The following is a 23,816-nucleotide window of genomic DNA, read 5'->3' as shown; positions in this document are numbered from 1 at the left end:
TCTCAGACATTCTGACAGTGACACATATCAAACAGGACTGTCTTTCAGCTGCTTTGTCTTCAGCTTCCTCTGCTGATGGTTTGTTTATGTTAAATTTTATGATATATTGTGTGCTGGCCCAAATTTGGAGTACTGGGATGAAAATGCCAATGGTGTTTGAATCCAGATGCTGACTCCTGGATGTTGGGTGCCTGGGTCTCTGTGCTACCAGCTCTGAATCCATTTCTGCATGTAGAGTTTTGATAGAACTGGGAACTAAATGCAGGCCTGATTTAGCTTTGTCATGGTGACCTTAATAATAAGTAATAAATGATAATAATATTAATGTGGCACATGGGGACATGGGTTATTGCTGGGCTTGGCAGTGCTGGAGGAACAGTTGGACTTGATGGTCTGAGAGGTGTTTTCCAACCTAATCAATTCTGTGATTCCATCATGGTTTTGTGTCAATAGAAAAAAAAAAAAAATCACTTATTTAAAACAAAGTCAGCTTTGCTGGAGAGTTTTAATTTTGAGATGGAAAGATGATGGTCACCCCATGGCACTGCTCTCGGGATTTACACTGCATGTGGGTTCCTTAGGGACATCATTATGCTCTAATTAAAGCCCATGGAGAATGGGAATTGGTTTGGTGCAATTAGAACAGGATTTAATGAGTGGGTGAGAGGATTTTCCATGCTGGTCATCCCTTGTTTCTAAAATGTTGAGGATGGCTGTTTGGGGGACACCACAGCTGGGCTGCACTCCTGGGCTGCAGGCAGCTGGGCCTGGGATGGGGAGATTCCTTCCAGCCCTTGTGTCTGGTCCTGTGTTTGGAGCAGGGAAAGGTGGGCTCTGTACAAGAACTCAAATTCTTCTCCCCTGTACCCCTGACTTGTGTGCACTGTGGAGTTCTCAGGCTGCCTAAATAGTGGTTGAAGTTCAGGTAGCTCTCACTGTGTAATGCCAAAGCCCTGTGGGTTGTTTTAATCGTGTTTTTTGGTAGCTGAGTGATGCTGGAGAACTGTCAGAATGATTTTTAACAGCTCCTTGGAAGCTGGAGCTGGGCTTTCCAGGCATACACACACTGTGCGCTGCTGGCATGTAGGTAAGGAGAAAATACCTGATTTTCAGTGACAATGAATGTCACACCCTGCCCTCTGATTTGCCTGAACATCCAATATTGCAATTAGACAGAGCACAGTACACACAGATGACAAAACAATTAAACAGCAGCGAAACATAAAGGGAAAAAATTAACAAGTAACCAAATTCATTTGACACAGAGATCAAAACATATCGACGGTGTCTCGCAACTCTGATAATTCCATTGAGCTGTGCAGAGCTTAACGCTGATGCTCACACGCAACCTCTGATTAACATTAAGTGGGGCTGTCATTTTGACATAGCTGGATAAACCAATATTGAAAAATCTATTAAATATATCAGACTCGAACAGGGAGCACAAACCTTATTATGTTATTTCAGCTGTAATTAGGTGGGAGATAAAACCATAAGCGGGGAAGTTCGGGGAATGTTCTTGCCCAGGGACACTTGGGTGTTTGGAGTTTTGGGGAGAGGCTGGAGGGGAGCCAAGGGCTGCAGGGCTGAGAGTGACTTTGGGAATATGCACAGAACAGGTTTGTAACTCCAATGGTATCAGCTCCAGCCCTCCCTGAGACCATGACACTTGTAATGAATGTCCTTGCATTTAACTGGAAATAGTATTCAGTGCTTTTAGAACCCAGGGTCTCCCTAATTGCTTCTTTGAATAGATAAACATTGCTATTTAGAAGGATTGCTTTAAGATGTTTTGCATTGTGTTCTGATTAATAATGGAGGTCATGTCACTAAAAACCTTCACATGCGAAAAGTGCAATTTTACAGACAATTCTCTTGGGAAAACAAAAGTAAAGACACCTTTTTTCATTATCAAGACCATTGAGGTGCAAAGCCCGGCCCTCTAGAGCAAGGAGGGGAGAGTTGAGGTTTCTTCAGGCAGAGTTTTGTGCACAGAGGACACAAGTTTAGTTTTATTTTGTGGCCCCATCGTGTTTGTGACTTGATCCAAGGATGTCAGTGCTGCACCCTGAGGCAGCAGCTGAAGGAGCAGCTTTAGAGGCTTTGAACACATTTTGTCTGCTGGGGACCAGGAAGAAGTTCTTTTGGTTCTTGTTGGTGAGGGGGGGGATTTATCTTGACTCACTTGAGTTGTTGAAAGGCTGGGGTCCCTGTGTGGCTGGGGACTTGTGGAAGGTGATTCCCATCTGGGGATGAAGGGGAGCCAAATCCTGTCTGAAGATGCCTCTCTCCATTGGCAGCAGGAGCTGGCTAAACTCAGGTGAGAGGATTCCCAGCAGGAATGTCTTGTCCCCATCCTGGTTTAATTCCATTCTGCTGGATGCCATTCCTTGCTGCCTTTCCTGAGCCTTTTCAAACCCTGGGAAAAGGCGTGAAGCGACGGTCCCAAGCTGGCGCAGGGAGTTTGCGAGGGACAGCCAGCTTTACTTTCCCAAATGGCACTGTGATGCAGAAATAAGAAAATACTTCTCATCTTCTCAAAGCTTTTCCTTCTCCTCATGTGTCCCAAAGCCCTGTGGTGAAGGAGGGATGAGCCCCAGGGTGCTCCTCACACACTGCAGAGCATCCCTGGGAAGGAGCTCCTCGGTTTCCGCTGCCATTCCAGGAGCTCCCTGGAGCTGATGGCACATTGCCATTAGCTCCAGCCAAGCCAGGATTTTATCTTCATCAAACAGCCCTGCCTCATTCTCTGTCCAATGTTTGAACTAACTGAGGCATAAATTCAGTTCTGATGTTGGTTGGTAAGAAGCAAAAACTGAGTTTCTGCCAAGCCAGGATATATTTTCAGCTGTATTTAAAAGGGTCCCATCCCAAGAGGTCAGGACCTCTTTCTAATAAAGTTTATGATAATAGATCTATAGATTTAACTTCTATTAGTGTATTTGCCTTAATGTTTGCAGGGAAAGAGGCACTTTAAGAAATGGAAATGATTTATGTCAGGTATAGAATGCTTTGCTCTGTCTTATGTATTTTTGTGTTGGAAGAATGAACAAATAGTCTGTGAATAAATAAGGGAATATTTATATCCTTTCAGGATCTCAACTGCCTGTCATGTTTCCTTCTGGAATGCCAATGAATTCTAAATAATTCCTGCAGGCAGTCATTAATCCTGCTTTCTCCTTCCCCTTTGCTCGGAGCAGGGGAGACACCTAGTTCAGATATTTTCCAACTTGTGGCCACTGGAGCTGCCCAAGTTAAAGCCAGCAGTGTGAAATGTCACTTGTGAGAGCAGATTTGTTGGCATGCAAAGTACCATCAGCACCTCCACATTTGGGCAGGGGCACGTGCAGCTTTGGGGTCTCTGTGCTGGGGAAGAGGACTGGCAGGTTCTCACACCTCACCTCTTCACCATCACAGAAGGTAGAGATGGAAGTCTGAAAGGAGGACACAGATTTCTCTGGGACACAAATCTGAATAGCAATCTCTGCAAGCAGAGCCTTGTCCTGGTGCTGGATAAATAACCTAACATGTAGTAAGAAGTCACAAAGTGTATTCCCAGATATACTGTGGTTTTTTGAACTCCACCTTTTTTTACGGTGCCAGGAAACTGCAGAGCAGGGAGAGTTGTGTGGGTATTTAAATGCTTTTGGGACAAGGTTTTATTCCTGAGTAGCTCTGGTGGTCCCACCTGGTAGCACAGGAACTGCCACCTTCTCTTGCTCCACCACCAAATGTGCACAGCCAAGCTCAGAGCTGCTGGATGAACATCTCGAGGTGGTGGGGACACATCTCATGGTGCCTTGTCTCTCTCTGGCTCTGCTTATCTGTGTCCTGTGCAGCTCCAAGTGTTTTCTCTGTGTGACTCCAGGTCAGCACAAGCATTTTACAAGCTCAGTGCAGAGCTGAGCACAAAAGCCCAGCCTGGAAGGCAGTCCTGAGCTGATAGAGTTATGAGGAATGTGTCTCTGACTTCTGAATACGTGGATATAATCTTACTTGCTGAAATGCACCAACAGAAATGTAAACACAAGTGATCATTAATTTTATTGCAGGATTTTTTTTTTGCCTTTTAAGGAAGCTTGGAAGTGCTGTACATTTGGATTTGGACCATCAGTGACTAGAGTTCAAAACATGGGCTTGACTCTTAACAAGATTTATATGTGTACTTAATGATTCTCTTGAAAGAGTTTCCAGCTGGAGCCTTGCTGTCATTAGATTTGAAGCATGTGTTAGGGTACACATCAAGTACATGTGTGAGGCTCCTAATTCCCATTAATGCAGAGTGAAGAACTGCACTGTGAAGGAAAAGCGTCTCTGTTTGAATTGCACGTACCATGGAGCCTGCTGGACACGCAGCAAGACCCAATCCTTGTCTTTCCTTGTTTCCAGATTAACTAAATACAGCTAGAAGGATTAGGCAGTGATTTAAAAATCCACTAAAAGCAAGCTGTCACGTTGGAAAGTAACTTTGCAAGGCAGAAATCTGCAGGACACAGGGTGTGTGTGCCAGGAGGGCTGAGAGCAGCAGCAGGACCTGCAGCAAGCTGTCACATCCCTGCCTGATGGGGATCCTCCTCAGCATTACAAATTCTCTCCTAAGCCTACTCATTTTGAGAACAATGAATTTATTTATTGCTTTCAAATATCATTAGGCTTGGAAGAAGTGTAAGGCTTTAAGCACTGAGCCATGCCCATTCAGATGGAAAGCAGAGATTTCGGGGCCTGTTCAGCTGGGAGAGCTGCTTGGAAGGATGGAGCTTTTGCAGGGAGGGTGAGGAATAGCTCAGGGAGAGAAAAAAGAAGTCTGAGCCCATAAATGGGAAATGTTGGTATTGGTGTGCTCAGGATTTACTGCAAGGCATATGGCATATAACTGCAGTCGGGGATGATGTTTCCAGCTACTTTATGTATTTGTTCTTTGGGAAGGTAGATTAAATAGGGAGTGTTTAGTTAGAACCCAGCCTGCTCTTCCCTAGGCTGGGTTTTACTCCAGGACTGACACAAGTCCTTAGGAACAGCAGGAGCTCCTGCTGCAGGAAGGAAGCAAGGAAATATATCAATGAGCAGACCCTTGCTGAGGGTATCGAGAATAACAGTTTTCAACCCCCCAAGGTACTCACCCTGCCCTCCTCCAGCACTTCCCAGGCTTTCTCCCAAGTGTTTGACTGGATGTCCTGCTGGACAGGACAGCACCAGGAGATGGTGGAGGTGCTGCTTACGAGGATGCCTTTGTTGCTCCAGGCTGATAAAGGTTTCATGAGTGTGTGTTTTGCCACGAGGAAGCACCTGGGTGCTGAAGGCTCTTCTGGGATGCTGTTGTGTAGGGCTGTGGTGGTTTGATTTCTCTCCCTGGGCGCTGGTGCTGTGCTGGAAGAGAGCCCCTGTGGCCAGGAGCTGTGCTCCTGTTCCTGTCTGGCTCTGGAGCTGAGCATTCCCAGCGAGATTCCCACGCCTCTGTGCTGCAGGCAGAGCCTTTGCTGAGCACTCCCACTCCAGCCCTGGCTCCAGGATTGTTCACTCATCGTGCTGACAGCAGCCATGCAGGCTCCGTGCTTACTCAGACTCAGAGCAGCCTTTATTTATACAGCCATTCCTCCTCCAACCAGGCTAAAAATAAAAGGCTTGCTCTGAGTAAGCAGACTGCCTTCTCTGTGAGATCCCTGTGATGTAACTGCGGGGTTGTTTCCCTGCTGTGGGGAGTGGGCTTCAGCCTGAGCATCCTTGCAGTGATTTGGGCTCAACCAGAGCATCCTTGCAGTGATTTGGGCTGAGCCAGAGCATCCTTGCAGTGATTTGGGCTGAGCCAGAGCATCCTTGCAGTGATTTGGGCTCAACCAGAGCATCCTTGCAGTGATTTGGGCTCAGTCTGAGCATCCTTGCAGTGATTTGGGCTCAACCAGAGCATCCTTGCAGTGATTTGGGCTGAGCCAGAGCATCCTTGCAGTGATTTGGGCTCAACCAGAGCATCCTTGCAGTGATTTGGGCTCAGTCTGAGCATCCTTGCAGTGATTTGGGCTGAGCCAGAGCATCCTTGCAGTGATTTGGGCCCAGCCTGAGCATCCTTGCAGTGATTTGGGCCCAGCCTGAGCATCCTTTCAGCAGGACAGGGTGTCAGGAGCAGTGTGCCCGAGCAGGGCTGACAGTGTGACAAGTGCCACCTCCCACGCTTGTGGAGAGGCCTGGTGGCACCAGGGAGTTCACACTCATTGACTGAGATGGGTAGCAGCTCCCATCACGCCCCAAAGCCAACAGAGAAAAGAACATTTCAGCACAGAGCCGTGTCAGGAAGGGAGAGGCAGCCTGACAAGTGCTAAAAGGGGCTGCAATCTGCATCGTGTCATCATTAAAGTGGCTGCCATTAGCTGGTGATGCACATTAGGAAGTGAGACCAGCCTTTGGCTCCAGTGCTCTGAGATGCTTAGGAAAATCAGGTGGTTTCAAGCAGCCCCTGATCACATTGTGCTTTGTCCTGCAGAGGTTGGAGCTCAGCTGGTTCCATCAGGGTCTGGGGAGCTGCTGTGTCAGGTGCTGCAGAAACAAGGACCAAAAGGATTCTTCTCTGCTTGGCCAGGGGAATTCTCCAACCAAAACACATCCACCAGCCCTCAAACATAAAAACAGTGAAGGAAGCTGAATGGTAGGGAAACCAAACCGCACATCCAGGGTGACAAAAGCAGAATGTTGGTCACAAAGTTTAGCAGAGTTCAGCTTTGATTTGTATAATTAATAATTAGTGCCTTAAGTTGCTCTCAGGGAAATTCAGTGGGAGGAGAGTTCTTGTTAGCTCCATCTTGAAGCTTTGCAGGAGTTCTGGGGCTGGGGGGGATGGTTTATGGAATGCCTCTTCATTTGCTTGGAGACCTGGATGCATCAGTGAGAGTGTGCAGACTTCCCTTTGCAAGCACGTCCTGAGAAATGAGTCCTCACCTTGTAACGCTGGTTTCCCCTGATCACAGCCTCATTTTTCCTGGCAGTTCATTTTCGAGCTACTTCTCTCTCAGAATAACCCCAAATTAGGAAAAGAAAAGGCAAGACTCATCCAGTGGGTGACATTTGTTCCTGTTCCTTTCTCTGCTGCTGGTACCGAGCTGTGCAGAACAGACACCGAGTGCTTGTCAAACTGTTTGCCCTGGGATGACTCTGTGGCAAGAAGTTCCACGAGCTAATGTACTTACACTGAAAATTGTATTACCTCTGTGATTCCACCAGCTCCCTTTTGCTCTTACAGAGAAAGGAGGTCTTTTGGGGTCATTTTCTGATGCTTTCAGCGACTGAAGAGATATAATTGCCAAGGAAACACCCAGCTGTAAGGCAGCCCAGCTGCCAGGGCCTGAGTGGAGATGTGAAAGCACAAAGGCTGGAGGTGATGGTGAGTGAGGAAATAAGGGAGTGCAGGACACCCTGAGCACGCTGGAGTTGGGAAAATGCTGCTTTTCTGGGAGTGTGTGGGGAATGTGTGCTGGAAAGGGAAGCAGGGCACTGTGCTGCCAGGATCCCATCTCTCCCCATGGCAGGAGCAGCAGGGCTTGTCCACAGCTGGAGCTGCTGTCACAGGGGATGGGGACAATTTGCCAGCTCCCTTCCAGCCCTCTGCCAAGCCAAGGCATTCATTAATGGTACTCTGTGGAAGGGATGGAGGTATCAGCGGATCAGTAAAGAAAATGGATTATTATAGACCTTCTGATAGTGCAGAAATCTTTGTAGCTGGCTATTACTGAAGTAGAATTTTGTGTAATGATGAGAACAGACATTAGTATACACCAGACATGAGATTTTACAATCAATTTTATTAATTTTAATTGATTGTAAAATAATGGGGTGGGATACATTTAAGTAGACTTTTTAATTCACTGTAATTATAATATGCTTAATTATTATAAATTTGATGGTGTAATAAAGGTATTAAAATAAATAGAACAGTAGAGATTCTCATTAAAATTGCATCTGACCTCTGTGCATTGATATGTGCTGGAGTGAATGCAGTGGAATTGGCTGCAATGTGGGAGCAGTGGGAGCTATTAATTCCCAATTCTCAGGTCTTGGCAAGCATGATGCAAATAAAGTCAGACTTAACTATCTGTCTCACACCAAAGACCAGAGAGGGCTCTGCTGAAAGAGCAGTAGCCTGTGAATCACTGATGATTCCAGTTGTGCAGCTGCTGTGAATGAAATCTTGGACACTTCACAGAAATTGGGATGATGCCCTTGAGTGCAAGATCCACACTCACAGGTGTGCTGCAACTGCTGGGGAACAACTGTTTGTGTCAGAGCATTTATATTTGGGTCCTTATCCTGATCCTGAGCACTTTGAAATCTCTCAAGGACTGGTGTTTGAAGGCTATTTTAGATTTTCACTGCCAGACCCAGAGAACATTTCGCAATCTGGAAGCAAGCAACGATTGAGCGCCAAATTTGCAATTTTTTAATTTTCCTTTGGGTGGGGAAGAAATTTGTTTTGCTTCTGTGGTGTGGAAATTGTCTCAGTTGTTTCCACTCCCCCTATATCCTTAGGTGAGCACAGAGGATGGAGCAGGGCAGAAATATGAAGGCAGAAATATGAAGTTAAAGCAGCAGTGCTGCTGCTGCTGCCGGGCTCACTGCTGTCTCTCCTGGACATTGCTTGCTGTGTCTGATTGTCCTGAGAAAAAGCTGAAGCAAGTTTGTGTGTGTCACAGCTCTGAAAATGTGGATTTTGATTTTTTCCAGTGGACAGTGGCACCATAGAAGCCATTGGGCAGTTATTTTTAACCTGTTCACATATTCCTGAAAAATTAAACTGCACAGATTGGAAAGGAGGATGTTACAATGGCTATAAGGAACCTGATGTGTTATAGGCCAGTTGTTTCCTTTGAGATGTACAAAAAAGCATCAGAAAAACCTTTTCTGTGGTGTTTCATATGGGTGAGCAGTTCTTCAGGAGGATGGGGGCTGGCACTCAGCTTCCTCCCTCGCTGTGAATGAGGTGGAGGAATGGTAATTTCCACATTAAATGTGAAGGAGGCATTTTATCCTGTGGCAACAGCACCTGCTTTGCATTGATCTGGTGAGAGGGCATGAGCACTTTGTGGGAGTGAGGAATGGGCCTCAATAGGATATTCCTGTCTCAGAATGCAAAACTCCAATTTCTGCCTGCTACAGCCCATATATTCAGACTCATTTTTGCATGGCACTTAAATGGATCTAAATATTTCACCAGCCAGCAAGATAACAGTACAGCTTGTTTGGTATTTGGTAATCAGTTATTAGGACAGGGCTTCAGTGAAATAAAATATGAGGGCAAAGGAAAGTAACGTGCCTGTGGCATTAGGATGCTGTTAGCAAGCTTGAGGCATATCAGAGAGATTGGTCCTGAGAGTAACATTTGCTGTCTTACTGCTTTTGAACCTTTCTTCTTTTTTTTTTTTTTTTTTAAATTTTTTTTTTTTTCCATTTGCCTGTTTCAGGGGTCTGGGATTTATCCTGAATTTAAGAACTGACAAGTTTTGATCATTTGAATAGGTATCACTGTTCAGCAGGGAATACATGTGCCAGCTGAGTTGTCTTGTAAAGCCAATTTGTAGTACCAGTTACACGAGATGATTTCTGGAGACTGTAACGTGTTTCAGCTCCAGATTCTCCACCTCTGGCTGTTCCTCTCCTGTCCTCCCCACCTCAACTGTCCTCTCCCAGACACCTGGGCACGTTCTTTGCTGTAAATACACACAGAACCACAGAAAAGCCACGCTGCAAGCTTCAGACTCTGACTTTCACACAGGCAAAGCACTCTTCAAGCTGAAGTAATTTCTTAATCCCAACCTCATGGTTTTGTGCTGAGCTCTTGCAGTTTGCCTTGGTGTTAGCAGGACCAGCCCTGCTATAGAATCTCCAGCATTTCAGCATTTAGCACCTCCTTGAGCTTCTCTCTCTATAAATGATGGCTCCATTCCAGTGTCTTCACTGTGCTGAAGAGCAGAAGAATTGAGTTCATAGTTACTACCAGTGGTGCACAAATCAGAGTTATTTATAGGTAATGCCTGTAAAGAGCATTGCACTGTAGTAGTGCTTGTTCATGAGAACTTTCTCTGATGATATTTATGCTTTTTGGTGGGATGGCTGGGAACTGAAAATGTGGGAAGAGATGCCCAAGAGTTGGGATTCAAGTTAGTGGTACCCTGAGTTTCACACCCCAGCTAGTCCAGGTTTGTCTGTTCGAGCTGCAAGTGCCATGTCTGTCACAAAACCCATCAATAAATCCATCTGCAGCCCTGCCAATAACTCCCAGAACACATGGCATGCTCAGGAATACTTCCTTGACCCTTGTGGACCCAATTTTACCCCATTTCCCATGCATTTGTCCATAAAAAAGACCCATGAAGGGAAAGGAATGGCAGGAATGAAACATTTGAAGAATGTTTTCAACAAGCCCATGAAACTATCCTGCTGGAAACTGCAGCCTGGTGTGATAGCTCTGCCTCAGATTTTCCATGTATTTGAAGCCTGATGTTGAAGAATGAAGCCTCTGTTTTAGAGAAACAAGTCCCAGCGTGGAAAAAGAAAGAGCCCAGCTGTTTGTAAGGCACTTAAGGTTATTTTGCTTTTTTGTTGGTTTTTGTTTTGTTTTAAATCCTTCTGGCCAGTGTAGCTGATGCTGCTGGCTCTTGAGCTGCCTGGAGAAATCAGTGCTGGCTGAGTGGAGCCCAGCTCGTGGCTGGGGAGGTGGGGACAGGCTGGACACTGCAAAGCCTGGCAGTGCAGACATTAAATAGGGATGTCAGCTACATCCCTGGAACCCACAGCAGCAAAGAAAAGGAATGAGAGACCAGAATGTTCAGGTGAAGTTCAGTGTTTCCCGAATATTGGTTTGAATGGGTTGAACTTTGCCTGGTGGGAGAAGCATCCATCTTTTGGTGCCTGTTTACAATCAATCTCGTGGCTCTAAATCCATCCAGTTACAAAACCAATGCTTCAGGTCCCTGAGTTGTTGATGGTACCTGGTGACCATTTTAATGATGCTTTGCCCTTGCTCCCTGGCTCCAAGGCCACGGGTGAGGCTGTGGTGCTGCAGGAGACAAGGATGGCTTTTGTGGCTCCTGATGTATTTACTCCTGTGCTGCCCTTGTTACCAGGCTGTCAGAAGAATTAGGAATCAAGCAGTTGCACGAGCAGCAGGATGATTGAAGGCTGGTTTCCGATGGACTTTTTATCTGGTAATTGATTTCCTCTGTGGGTTTGTGCTGTCTAATGAGGTGTGAGCTGCCAGCCAGCCTTCCCCGTGGTGGGAGGTGAGGGAAGCCAGTGCAGGATCCTCAGTGAACTTCTGGGAACTTGGCACTGTGGAGACCTCTGCCCTGCTGTCACATTGACTTGGAATTAGTGGGTTTCATAAGTTATTAGAAGGGGGACAGATAGGGAAACACACACAGGCAGGATGAACTTCTGTACCCCTGGCTCTTTGAAAATCGAGAGAAAAAAAATAAAAAAAAATAAAAAAGAAATTGAGAAATTGCTTTGGTCTTGAAATTTTCCTTCGTCTGTGTGGGGAGTGGGCAGGGAGGGGTTGGAGAAGGCAGGGCAGGAAAACCTGGTGATTATCATGATTATAATTCCATGCTAAAATTCTTTCTTGCCCTAACTGCTGAGCAGTGTGCTGGTAACTGCAGAGGTTCCCAAGGACTTGAGCAAATAAACAAAAAACAGAGTCCTGGAGCCGTGTTTGGGAGTGATTTAGTTTGTGGTGCTGTGAGAAAATAGAGAAAGAAAAAAGCCCTGCCTGTTGCTCAGCTTTCCTGGGGCTGGCTGATCCCTGCCTGCTCTCCCTGGATAACCATTTGCTGGGAAGCCTGGAAGCAGGTTGGATGTTCTGGCCCTACTGGAATGGGGAAGAGCAATATAATGTTTATTAGCACTTGAGGGTTGGGAAAATCACTGTTTTCCTTTAACCCTGGAGTACCTGGACATTTACACAAACCTAAATGCTTTCTTAAGCCAGTTCAGCTTTAAAAGAAAAGTTCCTAAATGTTTGGATACATTATAAAATTGTCCTTTCATCCATGAAACAGTTTGTATCCTCAGGCATCCATACAGTTAATAGCTTTAGCCCCAGTGGAAAGCCTCTGGAGGCACTGCTGACTGCACTGGAGAGCGTGGATCATTTAAAGATTAACAGCTTTGGTTATTAATTATTGTGGAAAATGCGAGGGTTGGAGAATGCTGAACTGGAAATGTCCCACGCTCTGTTCCTCCCTTGCTGCATTATCAAATCCATTTCTGCTGCCAGCTGAGTGCAGCACTTTGAGAGAGCAGAGGTTATTTTGCCTCCTGCTTGGCTCCCAGGTTCCCTCTTGCCAAGGGTGATGTCTCTTCTGGAGGGTGTGCAGGTGATGGGCTTCAGCTTCATTTCATTCAGGCTTTCTGCAGGTGAGGAAGAGGATACCTGCAAGTGTTGGAGCAAGGAGACACCTCTGTGCTCAGGGCAGAGAGGTGTTTTCCCCCCAGATACAGAAGACAGAGATACAGAAGGGTTTGCAGCCCTGTGTCTTCACCTGGGCAGGACCAAAAGTGTCACTCCACAGGTGCTGGGGACTGAGCCTTGGAAAATCAAAGTCAGCGCTAGAAGGAGACTTGAACTCCTCAAAAGCTTGAGTGCTGAGTGTCAATACCTTACAAAAAAACCCCTGTCAGTACTCACAAGGCTTCCAGCACCATCAGCCAGGCGCTTTCAGCACCTTTGGTTCTGTTTTGGGTCAGTCTCTTCAGCAAAGCCTGTCCTTGCAGCAGGGCTGGGCTCTGGAGGATGGCCAGGGTGACTCAGCCACTCACTGCTAAATAAGCTCTGCCTCTTGCTTCATTTGCATCCAGCTAATATAGCTGTAATTACTGAATTGTATTTCCTGGACACTTGGAAATAATTTAGTGCCATGTAAAACTAATGTGTCTTGCCAAATTCAGGCTTAAAATTGTTTCTACGGTTGAGTGCAGTAATCTTCTATTAGATTTAAGGGTTTTTTAAAAAAAATATTTTACTAGTGCCTGGCTTGATTGACTCACAGTGTTGTAAGGCATATTTGTGGAAGGGGTATAGAGATATTAAATGAATTTGGAATTAAGTAGGTACTGGCTAAATTCCTGCTTTACTTGAGCCCCAGTGATCCCAGTGATACGGAGTCTGGGCATGCAATATTGTTCCAGGCTTACTGAGGCTGAGTGGAGCTATAAGCTATGAGAATATGAGAGATGGGATTCTTGAGGGGTTTATTTTTGGTGCTCTTTCAGCAAAAACTAGGCTTATGTGAATAGTGTTCTTAAAAAAAACCTCTTTCCACTCCTGCTCTCTGATTAGTTAGTGGCAGTACTCAGAAAGAGGGATTTGTGAGTGGCTGATTCCCCACCTTGTCAGGAGAGAAGGTGAAGGTTCAGGAGGTAACTTGAGGTACAGAAAACCACTGGAGATGCAGGGGGGTGAGCAAGGTTCTGAGCAAGTCCTGGCAGGAATCTGCTGTAGGAGAAGGGCTTTGGAGACCTCTGTGCTGTTAACACAGACACCTCAACTTGCCTTTGTGTTAAAATGTTCAGGCTGATGTCGCTTGTACCTGGACACTGGCACTGTGGGCTGGTTTGGGAGCTCTGGGAGTTGAGTTTGCATGGCTCCTTAATGGTTTGTGGGTGATAATTAATGATAATGAGCCCTGGAGACGAGGGTGCTTGGATGTGGGTGTCTGCAGTGCTGCTGCTCCTCACTGCCCAGGGGCTGGACCTGCAGGACAAGGCAGCCACTAACAGGAACCCAATGGACCTTGGCACCAGCAGGATTAGGCACAGCACCTCTGGATTTGTGTAGGAAGAATTTCTGGGAAAAGCAGATTTCATCTTTTTGGGAAGAGCTCCTTATTGTGCATTCTTATTTTTTCATATGTTGAAGGGTTTTCAAGGTTGCCTCCAGTTGTGTGAGGATGGAGTTATGTACTGCTATGTCAGATTTTCATGATTGTAGGGATGCTTCCTGTCTTTTCCTTTATTCAAAAATAATTTCTGGTGCAGTGTTTGGTGAAGTGCCCACACCAAGATTTGTTTCTCAAATGCTGTGTCATGAATGGGCTCATGGGGCTCCTTCCCTGGCTCAGTTGCTGTGTCAAGCTTTCAGTGTGACCCAAGGGTCAGTGCTGGGAATTATAAATGTTCCTGCAGTGCTGTGTTCTCTACTGCAGGAAAAGGCCTTTTGTTGTTAATTGATTTATATTTTTTTCTCTGTGATAAAGGTGCCTCTCTTTAATTTTAAAAACTGTTTGAGTTGCACGTGTGGCCACATTTGGAAATGAATTCCTCATGTGTGCAAGCCATGCAAGTGCCCACATGGAAGTGTGTAAAGCTGCTGGGCATTTGTCTCTTTGGATTTTTGAGTTTTACAAGGAAGGACATATGATGGAAGTGTGTATTGTATTAATATATCTGTTAAAGGACATAAAAAAACATAGCAGTGATGCTTTGTATGGAATGGAAATCCTGTTGTTAACATCCAAACCCCAAACAGCTCTGCCTGGAAAGGAACCATTCATCAACTGGAGCCCACCTTGGAGAGATCCCTGCAGATCATAAACCCTGTGCCCCCAGCACTGGCTTGTCTCAGCATCCCCAGGCCAGCAGCCTCTGCTGTTTTCCTGTCATTAAGGATGGCACTTGAATAATTCAGAAAATCTGAGTTTATTGCTACTCTTGTTACATATTTATTTCTTTATTTGCACAGAGCAGTTTTTGTTTTGCGTATGCAGCAGAGCAGAAGCCTTCCCCTGACCTTGCAGGGTTTCAGAGATGGATGAAGGTGCGTGCATGTTCTTTGAGGCAGCTTGGAATTGATGGTGTTTGAAGAGACTCTGGCTCCAGTGTGGGTTGTTGGCAGCAGTGCTGATTATCACAACGTGATAGCAACCGGGCTCTATTATTTCAGATGAGCTTCAATCTTATTTTCTTGTGCTGGAGAACTTTGCAGACTACCAGAGCTCAGAAAGGAGAGAGGGAAACAATCCCAACCCAGGAACCTTTGTTTCAGAAGGTTACAAGCATAAATCTCTGTTTTGTTTTTGGTCACCTGCTATATTTCCAAGTGTTATATAGAATGGGTGAGCTGTTCATAGGTTGCTTGTCTAAAGCCCATTTTGTGTGCAGCACAGCACTCTTGCTTTGCAACCTGTTGGAGCAGTACCTTGTTAATTCCCTGGATTAGCAGACGTTTTGTGTACGCTTGCATTCTGAGAGTTAGCAAATCTGGTGAGCAAATGTGTCACAAAAGCCAGGAAAATGCATCACAAACCCCTGTTCCATCTCTTCATTATTCACTGTAATTGCTGCCAGTCATATCTGGTGCAGGATCAGGAGTGGATCTCTTGTACTCGCAGTAGGAGTGGAGTAGTACATGTCCTCGAGCATTTGTTTCTGAGCCGCAGCAGAGAGCTAACAGCAGTAGCAAAATGTTCTGCTGATGTATTTTTGATCGAAAAACATGTAGTAAATCCATCCCTAATGTGCTTGCATCCGAGATTTGCTCAGTTGTTGGGTGTGCAGCCATGCATTGACAGCCAGAATCATTGAGGGGCTGTGTCACACACACAGAGCCCTCAGTGACACCTGGACAGGGGCTGTGTCACACACACAGAGCCCTCAGTGACACCTGGACAGGGGCTGGGGCTGTGTCACACACACAGAGCCCTCAGTGACACCTGGACAGGGGCTGTGTCACACACACAGAGCCCTCAGTGACACCTGGACAGGGGCTGGGGCTGTGTCACACACACACAGAGCCCTCAGTGACACCTGGACAGGGGCTGTGTCACACACACAGAACCCTCAGTGACACCTGGACAGGGGCTGTGTCACACACACAGAGCCCTCAGTGACACCTGGACAGGGGCTGTGTCACACACACAGAGCCCTCAGTGACACCTGGACAGGGGCTGGGGCTGTGTCACACACACAGAGCCCTCAGTGACACCTGGACAGGGGCTGGGGCTGTGTCACACACACAGAGCCCTCAGTGACACCTGGACAGGGGCTGGGGCTGTGTCACACACACAGAGCCCTCAGTGACACCTGGACAGGGGCTGGGGCTGTGTCACACACACACAGAGCCCTCAGTGACACCTGGACAGGGGCTGTGTCACACACACAGAGCCCTCAGTGACACCTGGACAGGGGCTGTGTCACACACACAGAGCCCTCAGTGACACCTGGACAGGGGCTGTGTCACACACACAGAGCTCTCAGTGACACCTGGACAGGGGCTGTGTCACACACACAGAGCCCTCAGTGACACCTGGACAGGGGCTGGGGCTGTGTCACACACACACAGAGCCCTCAGTGACACCTGGACAGGGGCTGTGTCACACACACAGAACCCTCAGTGACACCTGGACAGGGGCTGTGTCACACACACAGAACCCTCAGTGACACCTGGACAGGGGCTGTGTCACACACACAGAGCCCTCAGTGACACCTGGACAGGGGCTGTGTCACACACACAGAGCCCTCAGTGACACCTGGACAGGGGCTGGGGCTGTGTCACACACACAGAGCCCTCAGTGACACCTGGACAGGCTCCTGGAGCTGTGTCACACACACAGAGCTCTCAGTGACACCTGGACAGGGGCTGGGGCTGTGTCACACACACAGAGCCCTCAGTGACACCTGGACAGGGGCTGTGTCACACACACAGAACCCTCGGTGACACCTGGACAGGGGCTGTGTCACACACACAGAACCCTCAGTGACACCTGGACAGGGGCTGTGTCACACACACAGAGCCCTCAGTGACACCTGGACAGGGGCTGTGTCACACACACAGAGCCCTCAGTGACACCTGGACAGGGGCTGTGTCACACACACAGAGCCCTCAGTGACACCTGGACAGGGGCTGTGTCACACACACAGAGCTCTCAGTGACACCTGGACAGGGGCTGGGGGCTTGGTTGTGTTTTCCAGACTTAGACTGCAGGAAGTTTTTGAGTTTCCACTAAACCCTGCCCCTGGAGAGGTCCTGGGCAGTTTGTTGATGTCCCCTGCTGTCCCCTGGTGTCCCCTGTGCCCTCCCCAGGGTCAGGGATGGATCAAGCCTGGCTCTCACAGCACTTGGGGTGTGCAGGTCTCTCTCTTTACAGCACCGTGGGGTGAGGCTGTGGCTTGAGGAGTAACTCACTGGGAAGGGGCAGGAGTGCTAACACAGGCATTTTACTCATTTTAATGAATTAAATGATGAATTTAGTGCAGTTCTCCAGGTGCTGCTGTGTCAGGTCTGTGGAGATGTGCCTTTGTGACAGAAGCACTGCGCTAAAGAGGCTCCGTGGAGGTAACAATAGGATGTCAAAATGAAGTGAAACAAGGGCAGGGCAATTTTATGGAGATGACATGACAGGAGGGAAGTGTGGGGGGGGGAAAGAAAAGAGAATTTAAGATGTCAGTACAGATTTACTGAAGGCTTTCCAATGTCAGCTAGAAGAAATGTCAGCACGACTGACGTGGCAGTGTCAAGGTGACGGCAGGATGGAGTCCCAGCAGCCAGGGAAGCATCTCCTGCTCCCGCTGTGGAGAAGAGCTGCTGTCAGTAACCATGATGTCAGGACAGTAATTACTCTGTGCATTGTGGTTTAAGCAGGGCTTGAGGTATTTTGAATTTAGCACGAGGTAGGAGAACAAGTCACTCCAAGATAAAAGGCTGCAGACTGTTTCTTGTTGCTGTGAGGATGCCAGGAGGTTCCAGGGCAGCAGAAGGGGAGCTGGTACCCCTGTCCTGGGGACTGGGCACTGCCTGTCACAGCTCTGCTTGGCTCCAACAATACACAAACCACATTTTCATTTCTCTCTGCCTGGGAAACAGGGCAGAGCAGAAAGCTGAATATCACACGGGAGTGCAGCCACGAATGTAGGCAGGTGGGTTGGAGATATTTGAGGATGAACAGTTGTAATTCAGCCTTGCTGATGAAAACACTTGCAGCTGGGTGTGATACTGGGACATAATTGGTGCTGAAACAGCTACCTGTGTCGAAAGGCACTGGGGTTTGTGCACAATGAATTGGCAGCAGAGGCTGTTCCCACCTCTCAAGTTTGTTTTAGGATGCCTGTAGAGTTAAGTGGAGTCCTGAGGAGTAACAAAAAGAAGTGTAAGGCGTTCCTGAAGGGCAGGGGTTTGGGAGAAAATTGTAATCAATAAATAAATACAATAAATTGTATCAGTAAATAGCAGGGCTGGGGTGCACAGCTCCCCCTGCCAGGCTCTCCCCACTCCCAGGCGCTTCCCAGCATCCAAAAATGTTTGGCACCTTTTCCAAGGAGGGAATCCCCTGTTAGTTAAATTGCCCTCACTCCCTGTGTGTCCTTTATCACAAAACAAACAAACAGGAGGGGAAAAGAGCCGTGCTGGAAGAGGCAGTGTAAGGCCTGGCAAGGCGATAATAAATCCCCAGTCTTTGCACAGGCACTGGTGCCAGCTGTAGGCTAATTAAACTCAATAGTTCACAGGTGTTCCTGGCAATGACTATCGCAAGAGCACTCTCCTCTTTAGGGCTCGTTAACATCTTTTTCAGAGCTCTTTAAATTTCATCCAGCAGCAAGGCAGAGCTGAGGGGATGAAAGGGAGTGGAAAGGGACTTGAGCTGTTCCAGGAGCTGCAGCATCACTCAGCTCAACAGCTTTCTCCTTCTGATGGGTCAATCTCCTGGAGACGAGGTAAGAAGGAAAATTGCTTGCTTAGAAACATTCAGCTTTCTGTAGCCACGTAGAATTCTTGTCTCTGGAGCTCGTTCTATAGCTGTACACACTGGCCTTGGGCTCTGCACACATGCAGGGGCTACAGAAGAGAGTCTGTGGCCAAATGAGGCAGATTTGGGCACTTTGTGGAGGCTTTTAAAACCTTCCCAGGGAGAGCTGAATGAGAAGCAAGGCTTCCCTGCTTATTGAGCCTCCTGGGCTCTGAGAGATGTGGTTTCTCTGCACTAATACTGCAGCACTGGCCTGTGTCTGTGCAGAGTGATTTTAGGGGACAGTGGCCATGGGAAGTGTTTCCAGCCCCAACCTGCTTCCACTGCCTGCTGTGGAGCAAGAGCTCAGCTTTCAGATCTCCCATCTCCTCTGTTCATTCATCTTCCCATCTCCATTCATGTTCCTTTTGCCTGTCTTACAGAATTAAATTTGAATTTTTTTGAGAGCTCCCATAAGAAATGAGGTTTTTAGTGTTGTCTTTTCAAGATTCCCTGAAAACCTCTTGTGGAACTGGGTCAGATTCCACTTAAGTCTGATGTGCAATTTTCCTTCTTGGAGAAAAATATATAATATAAACTTAAATACATTATATTTATTTATTTTAGTTAAATAAATAAATTTGTTGAATGGTATTTAACTAATGAGTGTGGGAAATTTGGGATCCCTTCCATGTGTGGGTTATTTTTCAATGGCCAGTGAAACAATTCCCCTTGTTTCAAAACTTAAATTCAAAACGAAATGGGCAGATCTACTGTTGGGAAAAATACCTAAAAATAAAGAAAGGAAAAATAAAGGCAGCTTTAGTGGCTAAATGATTGGTACAGCATCATCAATGGAGTTTTAAGTTTCCCTTGGGTAAAATATAAAATAGGAGCCTCCACCCCAAACTGGGTGTTTGTAAAATCTAAATGCATGTGGGCTTTTTCATATACAAGATCTGATTTACAGATACAGAAGGTTTGTTTTGATGATAATTATTAATGTTACTACTGTGATTATTAGCTTTATGTCTGTGGATCAGCAGCAAAACTTTAATGAGCAGAAATCCTCAGATGCTCTCTCCAGTGAATTCTGGATTCACCCCACTTGGCTGAATTTCAGGAGAATCTTCCTGTGGACAAGAGTTGTCATTTCCTTTCTCCCCTGATAAGTCACTGCAAAGGTTTTTGCTGTCCTCACAGGCAGCTGCTCTTCTCTTTTGGGAGAGCTCACTTTGGAGAGTCCTTCTGGATGAAAGGCAGAAAAATGACTATCATTAAATAATAATACAGTGGAGCCCCAAAATACGTGTTCCAGTGCTGTTGCATAATCTTGGGGTTTATTGATGCTTTATGCTCCTGTATAATAACCTCAGACACGTGAGAATATTGTGAAATAGGAACAAGGAAAACTCTTGAAAACACTGCTTTTTAAAGCTAAAAATGCTTAAAGCAATCTTGCCTGAATTCCTCCACAGATTAATTAGGATATTCTTTTCAGAAATCTTTAAGGATGCCGGACAAAGAACGCTGTGATGCTCTGTGCCCAAAGTCAAGTGTTAATGGGGGAAAGAATTATATTGTTTTCCCTTTCTCCCTGCTCCTTGCTCCAGTGGTGCTGTGGATGTGACCTGCAGGTCAGGATGGCAGCTGGGGATGGTGCAAGTAGAGAAGGAGTTTGCCTGGCCATGGCTAGTCATGAATTAGTCATCCCCCAACAGCTCCAATTAGCTGAGCTCATTTCAGTGGGCTCTGCTGTGTTCATTTATTAGTGAATTTGAAGCTGTGATTGAGGCTGACCTCTGTGGTAGCTGGAAAAGTTCTTCCCCACGTGGTTTCTGAATGGGGAGGGATGGTGGCAGGCAGTCCTTGGAGCTGGCTGGCTGAAAGAGAAATATCCAGGGTGCCTGGTAATGTGGGCACAGAGAAGGGTGAGGGTTCTGTGCTGAACTGGGGCTGCTCGTGGATGGAGATGTTGGCATCACTCGTGGCAATCACATTTTCCTGCTGAAACGTGTTTTGCTGGTGGTGTGTGCTGCAGCAGGCACAGCTCCCCTCCTGTGCAGGGAAAGGAACATCTCTTGCTGCTGAAATCCCTCATTTTGAAGGGAGGTTACAAGGCAGAAGTTGGAAGCAATCAGTTAAAGCTCCATTTCCACAGTGCCCTTCATGCCAAGCCTCTCAAGGCACTTAAGAAAATACTGGAAGCTGTACAGCACAAAATAGCATTGGCACATTGCTCAAGAAAAACAAACCTCCTGCCTGGATTTGAAAATTGAAAATTTACAAGACTGATTGCTGAGCTTCCAGGCCCAGGAATGGAGTTGGAGAAAGGGGCTGTGAGATCAGGGCAGTTCAGGATGTTCTTCAGTGATGGGGATGACATTTCCATCAATGCTGATAATTTTCCTGGTACATTTCTCTGTTTTGCCATCACACCGTCTCCTCCTCGTATCAACCCAGGCTTCAGGATTGAATTTCTCTTTTCTGCAACAGCAGCACAGTGAACCTTCTTTGGATCTTTATTTTTTTCCCCCTCCCTAGCTGCTGCTAATACGATTCTGATCCTGTAGATAGCAGGTCCAGGCTGAGTTCCCACTGGCAGCACAGTACCTTGATATTTTGAGAATGTGGCTCTCCTCCTCCCCAGACTGGAAGCAGGGAAAATGTGTCTTTCTTTTGTAAAACAACCTGACAGTCCCAGAAGCCTCGTGCTGATGGATATATTTACAGGAAAAGCTGACTGCCTTGCCAGCATTCCCTTTTGGTGTGGCCCTGGTGTACAGGATGACACTAAGGAGACTTGCTGGGGGATGAGTGTGTGAGGTGATCTTTTTGTGATGAACCATTCCAGTCTGAGGAGGCATTGCTGCAGGCAGCATGGATTTCTGATGTGAATGTGGGAAAATAAAATGTCCCAACTAATAACCCTGGTGCAGGAATCAAAGTCTGGTGAAAAAAAGTTAAACCAGTAAAGATTTTCTGGTTTGGTTACAGTTTTGTCTCATGGGTTTTAGCCCATTTTATTTTCCTGAAGGGATGTGGAGGTTTGGGAATTTAATCTTTGGTCTCATGGGGGGTTTAGAAGAACCAAGCTGCCCATGAGTGAACTGCTCCTCGTGGTGCAGGGCTGCAGCAGATGATCTCAGAGAACTGATTCCTCCCTTCCAGTTTGCAGAGGTGTGTTTTTGCCCATGGAGTTGGGGAGCCAGATATAAATCCACTGGCAAGAGGTTGTTCCTCTCAGTTGCCCTGTTAGGAATAGTTACCTGAGTGATATTTGGAGAAGTTGGGGTGGTATTGGAGAAGTTCTGAGCATGTATTGTCATTGCTGTTGGAGAGAAGGGCTTGGTTTGGGCTGTAGCTTGTCAGGAGCAATAAAAGCAAATCCATCTCTCCAAGGGGAACAGGAGAGATTAAAAAGAAGAGCGAAATGCTAGAAATGGGATGCTGCTGAGTATGAATGTGTGAGAGAGCAGCTCCACATTGAGAGAGGTGGCAGGAGGTGATGAAGCAGTGATGGAGCCCTGAGCCTCAGTGAGCCTGGCACGAGGAAAGGGAAGTTCCTCTGGCACAGGTGGGGATCACCTTTCCTCAGCTGCAAACACACTCCAGCCATGGCTGTTCAAGGCACCAGAGCAGCCCACAGGCAAAAGCCAAGGTTGTATCACTCGTGCCTTTGAACGAGCTAATTACTCCCAAAATAGCCATGACCTTCATCTTCCTAAAGCCCTGCCATGAACCTCTGCACTGGCTGTGGAGCTGCTTTTTCATATGAAACAGTGAACAATTAAATCCTATCAGTTTGTGTGAGTCTGATAGGAATTGGAATTGATAAGCATTTTTTTTTCTTCTTTTCCTTTTTTTTTTTCCTTTTAGCAGGGCAGAAATGAAATTACAAAACTCATGTGAGACTTCTGTGGAAGTCAAAAGTGTGAGTCTGAAGCAGCAGTACAAGGGGATTAGACCCTTAGGAAGATTAGTGTCTATTAAACATGATGATCTGGATGTAGCTTCTGGCTCTCAAGGTCTGTAAATTCCTGTGTACCCTGGGAGAGAGGGCCAGGGAAAGGGTTGCCTTAAACTCCCTGCAGCTCTGAGCCAGGATGACTTGGGGGCTGGAGAACAGGGTAAAGGAAAGGCTCCTGGTTAAGCAAACTGCAAAATTCTGTTGTTTCAGCAGATTTGATCTTGTTTAAAATGAGTCTCCACGCATGCCCCTCTCCCCAGCAGGATGCCCCACAATTGATGCATGCCCAAAACCCCCCAGACACCAAAGTCAGGCATTGCTGTGGGAATGCTGAAGCCCTGGGAGCTTTCCATGAAAGGCTGGATGGTGCCCCTGGAGAGCAGAGCTTGCTTGGCTGGGGAAGGAAGCACCTTGTGTGTCCTTCTGTCCCTGCAGGATTTTGGTTGAAGCGCTGGGCAGGGCCGGCGCGTGCCAGGAAAGTGTCAGCGCGCCTCATTCTGCCATTTATATACAACGAGTAAGCACAATCCTTCCACTATTCCAGCCAGCTGCTTTTGCCAAGAAAAATCATTTGTAACTCTATTTTTTTTTTTTTCCCTGCTGTAGTGCTTCTCCAGCAGGCCTGGCTTAGATTGCTTTAACCCCTCGAGTGCCAGCAGCCGCCGCAAGGCAGAGCGCACGTCTTGGCAAGTCCTCCCCCGTGCCAAGCGGCTCTGCAGCAGACTGGAGCGGTGTCTGGCAGTTAGCTTTTCTTTTTCATCAAGTCTGTTCCTCAGGGCTGCTGCTTTTTTATGTTTTTATTCCGTTGCTGGGGCTGCAGCGGAGGAAGCCGGGTTTGGGAGAGCTGCTGACCCGAGGAAGGAGAGGAGAAGCGGAGCAGGGAAGGGTGAAGTGGTTTGACCCTTGCTCTGTTGTGCTGTCCAGCAGGACACAGAATCAGCAGCTCTCGCTCTGCTCTCTCAGTGAAGCCTCAAACAACAGGAGATGCCTTTTTAAGATGCACATTTCAGCCCTTGCAGTGTTGCCTGTATGAGCTTTTACCTTTGATCATCATTTGGAGAGGTTTGCGAGACAGGTTTAGTTGTGTGAGGAATGGATGTGCTGTTTGGAATGAGCGATGGCTCCCCCTCCCTCCAGGTGCTGGCTGA

General features: G+C 47.0%; 1 protein-coding gene and 2 long non-coding RNA genes across 10 annotated transcripts in view; 2 read left to right on the top strand and 1 right to left on the bottom strand.

Annotated features, from left to right (window-relative positions):
- AUTS2 (activator of transcription and developmental regulator AUTS2) overlaps positions 1-23,816 on the top strand; it is a 664,369-nt gene that overhangs the window by 93,744 nt on the left and 546,809 nt on the right. The gene's annotated exons all lie outside the window — the stretch shown is intronic.
- LOC147649592 (uncharacterized) lies at positions 16,951-18,389 on the bottom strand. Its single transcript, XR_015278556.1, has 2 exons — positions 18,219-18,389; positions 16,951-18,100 (listed from the first exon to the last, which is right to left on the bottom strand). It is a non-coding gene; the product is annotated as an uncharacterized LOC147649592 (long non-coding RNA).
- Positions 18,445-23,816, top strand: part of LOC147649590 (uncharacterized) — a 38,165-nt gene continuing 32,793 nt past the window's right edge. Inside the window, exon 1 of the long non-coding RNA XR_015278555.1 lies at positions 18,445-18,687. This is a non-coding gene — a long non-coding RNA (uncharacterized LOC147649590). The remainder of the gene's footprint in view (positions 18,688-23,816) is intronic.

The sequence above is a fragment of the Cyanistes caeruleus genome, chromosome 21 (genome assembly GCF_971803275.1).
Source record: "Cyanistes caeruleus chromosome 21, bCyaCae1.hap1.1, whole genome shotgun sequence".
NCBI classification, from domain to species: domain Eukaryota; kingdom Metazoa; phylum Chordata; class Aves; order Passeriformes; family Paridae; genus Cyanistes; species Cyanistes caeruleus.
This window is presented reverse-complemented; position numbering and strand designations above follow the sequence as displayed.